The sequence below is a fragment of the Poecilia reticulata genome, chromosome 7 (assembly GCF_904066995.2).
Source record: "Poecilia reticulata chromosome 7, P_reticulata-male-v2, whole genome shotgun sequence".
Lineage (NCBI taxonomy): Eukaryota > Metazoa > Chordata > Actinopteri > Cyprinodontiformes > Poeciliidae > Poecilia > Poecilia reticulata.
The window spans coordinates 4,362,447-4,374,196 of record NC_088836.1 but is presented as its reverse complement, the minus strand read 5'-3'; the positions used below and the strand labels follow the sequence as shown (position 1 = coordinate 4,374,196).

The 11,750-nt window shown below is 40.3% G+C and overlaps 1 long non-coding RNA gene across 1 annotated transcript; it reads left to right on the top strand.

The window, feature by feature from the left end:
* Positions 1-2,646: 2,646 nt before the first annotated feature.
* Positions 2,647-8,954, top strand: LOC145552165 (uncharacterized). Its single transcript, XR_014088114.1, has 4 exons — positions 2,647-6,022; positions 7,033-7,170; positions 7,280-7,384; positions 7,472-8,954. It is a non-coding gene; the product is annotated as an uncharacterized LOC145552165 (long non-coding RNA).
* Positions 8,955-11,750: the final 2,796 nt, after the last annotated feature.

The window sequence follows — 11,750 nt, the reverse complement described above, 5'->3', positions numbered from 1 at the left end:
TTGTAATGAAATGCAGCTGCAAGCATCACGTTATGGTTTTGCTTCTTCCATGCTCCAGTTCTCTCTCGCCTTTGTGTTCTGCATCCCTAAAGTGCAGCTAACCTCCCTGTGAAACCAAAGCCCCGCCCCTGACACATTCTGGGGCGGAGCCAAGAGACGCAGAGAGGCGTGGCCAAGTGTGAGGCTGAGTAGAGGAGGTGAGCTGTGGTCAGAATAAAAGAAGCCCTGCTGCTAACTTATAAACTTTGAAAAAAAGTATTCAGCTTGTTTTTTCTTTGATAAAAGTAACTGCTGTCTTCAAAGCAGAAACAAATTTTTTTTTTTCTCGCACAAAAAACTACCTCACTTTATCCAAAGTTCTCCAAAAAGTAAGTGCTCCCTATGAACAGCGCTGATTGGAGTGGTTTCTTGCATAGCGGTGAATATGCAGATATTTGCTGCTCCACGCTGTTACCGCTGAGATTCCTTCATTGGCAGAAAACGCAACACGAACGCGGCAAAGCACGAGGGAGCGGCTCCGCTTGATGTGCTGAATCTGCATGTTTAACCATCTTCACATTTGTGATCATCAGCGAGAGTGTAGGAATTTCCCAGAATGCCATCTCCTTTTGCGGCACGCGCGCTGGATGTATGCGGTGTGATGAACCCCTGTGACGCAGCTGTTAAAAATGTAAACTTGCTACAGCCTTGGTTTTCCCTCGCTGAGTGTCACTCTGTTCACAGGGTAAACAGGCAGCCTGATTATTCTGTGTTCAATCTGTCGGCGTAAGAAATGCATGCGTACAATCAGGCTGTTTACTGGGGGGGAAAAGCTCTTTGGTGTTTGTTGCACGCAAAGCGTTCTTTTGCATCTGATTTAACCCACAGCTTCAAACACTGATCAAAGCATTAAGATAAAAGAACAAAAAAAAAAAAAGCTGATGAATGTAAATGTTTCTGGGATAGAAGCTATAAGATTCAGTTTGGGTTTCCAAGAGGAAAGGAACGCCTTCGGAAGCTGGTTTTATTTTCACTAATCATGATCATTGCAATAACTCTGTGCAATATCACTAAAAATAATTCTACAACCAGACCGGAGATGTGAGAAAATTCTGTATTTGTGTTTGCATGTATACTTGGGTCCAACTCATTCCATTCCGTGACAAATATTGCACCAAAATATCATCTTGTGTTTTAATAATTTGATCTTGTACGATATGTCAAAGTAATTCAATCTATATGTCTGTTTACGTAATTGAACCTCCAGTTCCCATGTTTAACTCAAAACAGGAAGTCGTGGTTGTTTTGAAGCAATCTGATTGGCTGACATAACTTTTAGTTTTTATGCTACGCTGCCCCCTGCGGGTTTGGCGTTTTGGTCGAGTCCCAGGTAGGGCTGCACAGTGGCGCAGTTGGTAGCGCTGTTGCCTTGCAGCAAGAAGGTTCTGGGTTCGATTCCTGGCCCCAGTCTTTCTGCATGGAGCTTGCATGTTCTCCCTGTGCATGCGTGGGTTTTCTCTGGGTACTCCGGTTTCCTCCCACAGTCCAAAAACATGACTGTCAGGTTAATTGGTCTCTCCAAATTGCCCCTAGGTGTGAGTGTGTGTGCATGGTTGTTTGTCCTGTGTGTCTCTGTGTTGCCCTTAAATTGTGTGGCAGAGATATTAGTTTTTATTAAGACCCAGCTACGTCTGGACAAAGCCTTAGAGACAAATCTTAATTCATTCAACAAGTCAAACCAATTGTTTGCTGTTTTAACAAAACTGTTCTAATTACCTTCGCAGTTTACTTGAAGATGATTTAAAAATGGCGGTGTTGCCCGTTTCAGTCGTATTGACATAGGATCTGGGTTTTCATCTGGAGGTCTGCAACCTGCAGCTTCTGAGTCAAGAGTGTCTCGTTGGCACTGTGACTCACTTAATAAATAAACCCATGATATTTTTCCCTGGTTTTGTGTTTTGTTTCATGCTTTTGTTCTGTGCCTCTATGTAAAAACACCAGGCTCATCCTGCCCCCTCCTCCCTGGTGTATTTGGTCTGAAGCTGCCACTGAGTGAAGGGGAAAAGGATGCCGCTGTGTTTCAGTGTATTTGAGGAGTTTTAACCTGTTTTTGCATGCAAGCTGCAACCGCACAAAATACCTGCAAACAAACATCAAAGCATTTAAAATGCATGTCAGGAGCTGATTTGTGCTCTAAAAGGCACAGATGACAGCAGAAGTGCTTTCAGAGACACACTGGTGGCATCTTTTTTTTTTTTTTTTGCTCCTTTTAACATCTTTGATGACATGAATATGACAGATTAAAGATTAACTTCATTTTAGTCTGAATAGCAGTTGTTGCCAATATAATTTATCTATAATTATTGTTTACCGTAAAATATGTTTAGTGAAGATCTTTGTAAAATAAACTTTGTTCTTAATATCTACACCTTTTTTTGTTAGAGAACATTATAGAACAAACAGAATCATAAAGACTAAGGCACACAGCAGACAGGTCAGGGAGAGTCACTGAGACACTTACAGCAGGATTAAGATGTAGAACAATATCCAGGGGTGAAAGTAGTTTTAAATTCTTGGGGGTACTTTGACAAAAAACCCCCCCAAAAAACCCCCCAAAAATATATATATATATATATATATATATATATATATATATATATATATATATATATATATATATAAGCTGGGTATCTCTTGAATTGCTACAAAATAAAGCTGCATTTCCCTCAGCCCACTGGCTGTAATGTTGACACCTTGAGATGCCATGAGACCTAAATCCTGAACATCATGGCATGGAGGGCATCCCAGTTTTCCATGTCTGGCATATAACCATTCATTTTAGCTTTTAAACTGGTTCTATTGACCCTGTGTCCAGACAGAGGGATAATCAGTAGCCCAGCATCATGACCCATTTGTTCTGAAGATCCTGCAGCTTCCACTTCTCTTCCTAACATGGTGCCTCCTCACCCTGACTCTCATACTGATAGGAGGAACCACTGAGCTCTGTTAGGTCAAAGCTCATCTTCTGAAGTTCGGATATTTTTCCTCCAACAGGTTGCAGAGGAATCACCTCAAACCAGATGTTGGACTGGATTTTATTTCAATGTCATTTGTGAATGTTAGAGCCTCATTTTCAACAGTGGAGCTATAAAGGTTGAAAAACGTTATCATTTTGGAGAAAGTATCATCAACATCAATATTTCCACTAAATAAGAGGCAAAAAACAAATTTGTATGATAAAGGAAAAGCCTCAGACTCTGAGCTCGACAGCACCTATATATTTATATTAGACAATTAATTTAATTTCACATAATTATCATGATAGAAGCCATTTGTTTGTTAAATACTTAATGAAACGTATTTACCGTGTTTGATGTTTGTTGTGATTGATGTATAGTCACAAAGAACGAGGTAATTAGTCCAAGTTTGTCGTTTATTGAAAGTTCAGAAACTACAGCGGCTGTGATGCACCACAGCAAAGGTAAAACAACCTGAACAGGTGATCAACTCTAAACCAGTAGCCAGTGGTGGGAAGTAACGAAGTACTGTACTTAAGTACAATTTTTGTGTATCTGTACTTTGCTTAAGTAGATTTAATAATGGGTACTTTCTACTTTTACTCCACTACATTTTACAGTAAGTATCTACTTTCTACTTCACTACATTTCTACAAAAGTGTTGCGTTACTCGTTACATCCAAGTCGCATTGCTCTTTTTTTCGTTAAAATGTGAAGTTCAGGCACTGTTCCGGGCACGTCCCACCGGGAGGAGGCCTCGGGAAAGACCCAGGACACGCTGGAGGGACTATGTTTCTTGGCTGGCCTGGGAACGCCTTGGGATTCCCCCGGAGGAGCTGGAACAAGTGGCTGGGAGAGGGAAGTCTGGGCCTCCCTTCTGAAGCTGCTGCCCCCACGACCAAATCCAAGCAGTAAGTCACGTTACTTTCTACTTCACTACATTTCTACAAAACTGTCGCATTACTCGTTACATCCAAGTCGCGTTGCGCTTTTTGTCCGTTAAAATGTGAAGTTCAGGGATTTAAGGTGGCGCCGTAAAATCCGAGCAATAACGTGATTTAAGTGTCTGTTGTCACCCATCGCCTCCCCCTTTACTCGCACGCGGAGCTCCAAGACATGTGCAGTGGTTTCCTTTGAGCGGGAGGCGATGTCTGTCTAATCGTCAGTAATATAATAGCGCTGCATAAATTGATATGACATGTAAAACCTGCAGCGCTTCGCTTTCACAGATGGTGGGGACTTTGTCTAACTTTTAGCATCACTTGGAAGGAAAGCTTAAAGAAAGGTAAGCTCTGTGGACGTGTTGCTAGCAAAGCTAGCTGTACTGAGACACATGTTGCATCTGCAATGAAAAAAAGTTTGTCACTCACGTGCTAAATTATTGTGTGGAGGTGTTGACTGAGGTGTTGCATATATGGGACAACGCTGGTACCAAAGTGCAATAAAGTGGTATAATATTCAGGAACGATCCGATTCTTCTGGACGGATCTTTACTGATTAAATATATTTCAGCTGTAAGTATTTAATATCTTGTTTTTTTATGGGAATGTGGATCTTTCAGATCAATTTGAGAAGTAATTTTGATAGGTAAAAGATTTTTTTGTGTCATGTAGTGCGGGGTGCTGGTCTTGACTTGGTCTTGGGTTGGTGACCTTGACTACAACTCTGCTACTGGCTCCTTGGTTGCCTGTCATCTCCCACCCACCTTCTTTCCATCCCCTTTCTGTTGGATTTCTTTAAAAATAAATGCCACTAGTGGCAAAAAAAGTGAAGTTCATGTTATGTTTGGACAGGAGACGAGATGTTTCCATTCCTGAAATTATGATGCATAGAATTACATATCTGAATCTAAACTATGTTACAGAATAAACATAATAAAAACATGCTTCATGTGGCATTGTTCATTAAAATGGCACATTTCTAATGTATTAAAACTAAATACGATCGGTACACTTAATGATATTAGCGATTAGATAATCCATTCAGCAAGTACTTTTACTTTTAATATTTAAGCATTTTTTAAAAGCCAGTACTTTTTTACTTTTACTTAAGTACAAATGTTAATGTGGTAGTTTTACTTTTACTTGAGTACATTTTTGTCTGTGTATTTGTACTTTTACTTAAGTAAATTTTTTGAGTACTTTCTCCACCACTGCCAGTCGCACATTTTTACTCTCCGTCTCTGTCATTTAAGCACACCCGTTGCCATGGCAACCCCCTGCGCTCCACAAGCCGACCAGAGATTACATTAACAACATAACATTCAGTTCGTTACGATATCAGGTTTGCAGGCTTGATATTTATTTTGTGATCATTAATAAGCCTCCCTGAACACAGCGGTGGTTGATTAGTTAATTTTAAACTCCTGCTCTGTTATTTTGATAATGGAACCGAAACGCACAGAATTGTGCAACACCTTGTTGAAACAATAATCACTGAGATTATTATTGTTGTTGGGTCATTAATTTGAACACGTTTTGTTGATTTTTTTGTTGTTGTACTTTAATAAATTTAATAAATAACGTCAAAAGTATATTTTAAGTGAACAAAATATGAATATGTATGAATTGTTAAGTGCCTTAATAATCTTTTACTATTTATTAAAATTGCATACAATAAAAAAAAGGATAATCATGATTGTAATTTTTAAGAAAGTACCCAATCAATTTTCAGATGTGTGATGTAAAACCTTATAATGAACGGCATTAGCTCCAGTTCATACTCCAAACCAGATGGTGGCGGTATTTCACACTTTCATTTATTTAAAAAACACCACAAAGAGAAGAAAAAACTTGAACGCAGGGAAGATAACAGACGCTGTTCAAATTCGCCATATTTACTCGCACAATATTGTCTTAAAAGTAGAGAAGGCCTTGACAATACTTAGTAATTTTGGTAAATTCAAGCAGGTGACGTCCTAATCCGAGTTAGACGACAACACAACGGGACAACAACCGATGGAAATGAAATGTGTGTCACAAAAGGAGCCCAGAGGGACGAAGGCTGCAAAGTGTTGCTGGCTGGTGGTAAGTTTGCTCATTAATTATCTTCATTTAATTATAAACAGTGCAGTAAAGATATATAACTTACGTTGGTTTCTTAAATAATTATTTTATCAATTTTATTGTGACTTGTGTGATTATTACTATAGCAATCATTAAGCTTTATGTTATAACTGTATGGAGGTTGTTTGTTGCGACTTATACTTTAATTCATGAACTAACCTGGTTTTAATTAAGCTCCACAAGACAAAGAGACTTTGATATTGTGAGGTGGTTGTTCTAACTCGTTCATCAATAATTTTATGTTACAAAGAACATAAGGTAGCCGTTGATGTTTAACTGTTCTTTTTATTGCTGAGCGCTTTATGCGGACATGCCGGTTAAACTGAAAATAACGTGAAAAAAAGACAAACAAAACGTCAATACTTAATATTGAGATATTCAAAAGGACATAACTTTAAACATGGCTTTACAGCATTAATATATAACTCACCACATTGGGCAACACTCATGAACATTGGTAAGATTGGTAAGATGTGAATTTATGGCAGGTTCGGCTTGTTAGTGTGGTTGCTAGGCAACCTAAGTACACTACTGGTCCGCCGTTCATTTCCTTCTTCTACACATTAATCCACGTACCAATACAAAGCAACTATAGAGCCCCCTAGTGGAACGGGAGGAGTGAATCCAACATTTTATCTTCAACATATGTTTGCAGTCTAAGCAAATGAAGATGAAGGAGGAAGCCAGAGAAATCAGGTGTTACAAAACCTAAAGACTTTCCTGTCTCAGAAGAAGCTCTGGCTCCACCAGATCATCAACTAGCTCTGAAGATGAACCTCCACATCGTCTTCATGATGCAAGTTTGTTTTTTCAATGAGGAGATAACTACATTTTCAACAACAAAAACTGCTGTGTTACCAACACCAAGTGCTTAATAAACATGATTTGATTTAAAGATAACTGGACATAATTTCTCTCCTTATTAAGCTAACATTTCTCTTTCATACATTTTATTTGTTGTTGGTTTTCAGGGCCCTGTGATGGACTGATGACCTGTCCAGGGTGAACCCTGCCTCTCATCTGATGACTGCTAGAGATGGGCACCACCAGCTCCCTTCACCACCCGTCAAGGATCAGTGTGTTCAGATCATGGATGGAAAGATTTTAAGGTAGTTTGTCTCCTGAAGTCCACACTTAAAACAGCTTCATAGTTATTGCCAACATCAACTGATTCTATGACATTGCTGACTATTTTTTTTCTACTTCTAACATAAACAGGCAAAAAAGACACCAGAAATGTTTTTCCACACCAGGCGTCTGGTCCCAATCATCATCAGTTCTGATGATGCCACATACATGGCGAGTCCACAACATCTTAAAATGGTATTATTTTTTTATATGCCATTTTTCTGTCTTCTTTAAAATACAAATACTTTCTCTGTTTAATTGCCCTATTGTTCTTTTTTGTAGGTTTCTGTAAGGTGCAGTGAATGGGAATGTTCTGTCATTGATCCTCACTTTCATGTTTTATTATCACACTTAAATTTTTATGTTCATTGTGTTCACGCGCGCACGTTTCTCAATTGATTTTTACCCAGAAAGCACATGTGGAGGCGGGCCATAGTTTGGGGACGACTGCTCTATTTCATAAAAAAATAGATGTAATAATAAAAAATATTTTCACATTTATATATAATAAATATGATAAAACTACTGCTGTGATCTAAACTTAAAAACAAAACAGGCTTGGTGTTGACTTGAAGAACTTCATACCTCCTGGTGTACGAAGGAGACGCAGCACAGGGTGATTATTCCTCCTCCAGCAGTATGATAACAGAGAAGGGGAATGTGTTGTATTGACTGGTAGGATAAAACGCTTGAGTACTGACTGGTGGAGAGGTCGCTGTACTAGAATCAGCTTCCAAGATAACTGGAGAGCTAATCTGAACACCCAAACAGTAACAACAACAAGGTTAACAGATGACCTGGAATGCCCTGAGTACCTATCTTGCTCTCTGTCTCTCCTACACACACACTGTAGTATGTTGCTCCCCCGTCTTCCTCTCATCCACAACCATCTGGCTCCAATGTTAACGATAATATGATCACAATGGATTTCATATTGTTATTGGATTATCTAAAGGTCGCTACGAGGTCACCGTATCACATTCATTTCCTCTTCGTTATGTAACACCTTTCAAATCCATACAGCCGATATGCTAAGGAGCCCCATGTTCACATTGTCTCATTATCTGCCAAAATACCTCAGTGTTCATGTAAGAGCCTGTCCAATAAAGAAACACAAACAATAATGTTGTGCAGACAGTTCCTATCACAGATTAAAGAAGTTTTGTTTTGCATGTTTTTCTAGGGTAAGGCTAGACTAGGGGACTTCCAATACACCTACCTTGATACCACTGATTAAGATAAAAGTATAATAAAGCATAATATCTCACTGGGAAGTTAGAGAAATCTAACATTTGCTCAATAGGGAAAAAATGGTTTTGTAAAATAGTTGCTTGTAGATTTTAGTCTTCTCCAATAACACTTCAGAAGACAGAAGGATCTTCATCCTAGCTCCTTCACTGTAGATCATCTTTGGTTTTCTTTTGGTCTCTTCACTGGATCAGATGAGTTTTATTACCTTGTAGTCCCAGTGAAGACTCTTCCATCATTATACTTTTATTTGCACTGGGGTTGCATAATGACACAGTTGGTAGCACTGTTACCAGGTTTGATTCCCGGCCCGGGGTCTTTCTGCATGGAGTCTGCAGGTTCTCCCTGTGCATGTGTGGGTTCTCTCCGGGTCCTCCGGCTTCCTCCCGCAGTCCAAAAACATGACTGTCACTGTCATTGGTCTGTCTAAATTCTCCTTAGGTGTGAGTGTGTACGTGCATGGTTGGACTGGTGACCTGTCCATGGTGCACCTCGCCTCTCACTGGGGGCAGCTGGAGATAGGCACCAGCACCCCTCCTGACCACTGCGGTCAGGAGGGGTGTAAGAAAAAGGTGTAAGAAAAAGGATGGATGGATTCATACTCACTCTTACCAAGATTCACCAAAACTTCAGAAGGTAAAAAGTCAGACGGATCGTTTCTATGACCTTTATTTTTAAAATCACTTCTCATTGTTACCTGTTCTTTGGTCAAAGTTATTAAGAGTCCCTGTGAAGGCAGAAAGATTCACAGTGGAAACTCTCAGGGGGAGTGAATAATTCTGCAGGGGGCTTTCTAATGAGAGAAGTGTCTGAAAAGGTGAAGCTTGGCGTCAGATTAACCGTTTTCTCCACACACCACCAACGGAAAATATATGGTGCAATCACAACGCAGTCCAAACTTCCTGCCTGAGCCGACTTTATGTCATGGAAGGTTGCCAAACAAGGTATTGATTCCAGACAGGCATCCGCTGCCATCCACCTCTTCCTTCCTAAACGACCCGAGTGGAGAGCAAAAAGTGACCTCAGAAAACACAACCTGCTGATTTAACACTTCACAGCTGAAATTTTGCAATAAATTATTTTCAGCTGCAGACAAATGCTGATTTCAGGAGTTTCTCTTTGGATCACTGTTTACACAGCTAGGTCCACAACTCTTCCTCATGTTGAGGGGAATCTTCGTCATTTCCCCTGGTGAACATGATCCTTTCTTAGGTCTACGTCCAAATATGTGCTATATTTTTTTTTCTTTCAAGGGGGCTTCCACTAAAAGATTCAGAAGAATTTGCCATGTGAAGAATAACAAGCTGCACAGCTGTTTGCAGCCACTCCCTCCTGACTTTTTTCCCAGATAGAGTCACAGACACGTTGTTTGTGTCAAGGCTTTGTTGGCAGAATTTTTGTAGTTCGCAGATTTTGGGAGCGCCACATCGTTTCCAGCCTCTGCTGGTGGTTTTTTAAACCTGTCTGAAATAAACCACATCTGACCCCACATGCCACGTCATGCTGGCCTACATCCATCCCTGCGCTGTCTCTACTCCCCCCCCCTCCTCCTCTGCCTTCTTAACCGTGGCTATGGGGAGAATGAGTTCATCCTCCGACCACGAGACAATACCTCACCCTTCCTCCCCGGCCGTCCTTCTGATTCATAGGTTATAAAGAGTTGGAAAACATCTCATCTCCCCTCTCCTGCACAACAGACTCCAAAACAAACCTCTGGCTCACTTCTGAGTGTGCGTCTGGGAATTAGCAAATGTGGTCTCAGGGTGTTTTGACGGGTTTCAACCTGACCACAGTTGATTCTGGTAATAATGACAATGCTTACACTTTTGACTTGGGGTGAAAATCACAGCAGACATCCGCCATCTTGGATTTCTGAACTAAAACATTTCCACTTTTTTGGCATTTGCTAATCAGGAAGGTTTCACTCTATGTATGGACCCTTTGGTGGGTACAGTCACCACAGGGTGTCTGTACCTGCGCTCCTGGACTGACTGCTTTTTAAATGCCAGCCAAATAAAACATCAAGCAGAGTTGTGCCTTAGTATTTAAACTTCCAAAGCCACATTTTATTTTGAATATGTTTGATCTTCTTCAAAGAAATCAGCTTGTAGGTTAATTTTCTGTGAATAAGTTTGAATTCTAAAGAAAAATCCACAAATAAGCGTTGGTTCACTCTACTTCCATTTTGAGAAAGTTGGTTAACATTACCAAAGAAATAAAACTGAAGGAAATATCTTTGAAAATCCATTCATTGTCTTTATGCACTTGTCCATGTTGGGTGGCATGGCGGGTGCCTTTCTCCAGAGGTCACTGGACAAGAGGCGGGCCACACCCTGGACAGCTCACCAGTCCATTACAGGACAACACAGAGAAAGGCAACCAAGCAATTTATCAATTTAAAGAGACCAATTGACCTAATAGTCTTGTTTTGGACAGTGAGAGGAGCCTAGAGTACCCAGAGAGAAACATCATCCAGGCCAGGATTAAAACCCAAAATCTACTTGCTACAAGGGAAACATGCTAACAACTGCTCCTCCTTACAGCCGCTTGTAAAACCTACAAAATGCAAAAAATAAAAAATAAAATCAATTATCACTGTCACAATAATGCCCATTAAACATTGACATAAAAATTTAAATCTCTTTTGCTCATCCCTAACATGCACGTTGTGTTTGTGCTGATTGGTTGTCTAGGTTTCTGTTTTCAACAACACACCAGACAACATGCTGTCTGGCTTGCTTTGTGATCTATCTGATAAAAAGCATAAAGTGTTCCTGGCGAGCTCACTGGTATGTAGCACGGCTCGTCCGGACCTTCCCTCAGCGAAGCAAGCTGATTTGTTGGATGACCGACCGACTGCCTGCCTGAAAAGCTGTGATGAACTGATCTCAGGTCAGACCTGGAGGGAGGTATTCACACTTGAGAAAGTAAAAGAGCTGTGAAAAGAACAGCAGGGGCAGAGTTGATGCAGGCGGAGAGCGAGGAGAAGGTGAAAAAGAGTGAGGGAGGACAGAGACTGAAAATGCAATCCAGTGTTAGGAGGGGATTTATTTTAAAGATGGACTCTGTGTCCCAGACCTGCAGGGATAAAAGCTAGAGTCACTGCTTTGATGTGAACCAACACAAAGGGAAGTGACTCTGACTAACTGGTCCATTATGTCCCTATTACATCTGTTTTTACCGACTTTTAGAAACAAAGGCAAACTAAACACATAGTTCACCTAATGTGCTTTTATTCCCCCCCCCTCCCCGATGACTGGATCACTTTGACATTTTCATTACATTTCATTTCTTTTAATACTTAAGTATTTTT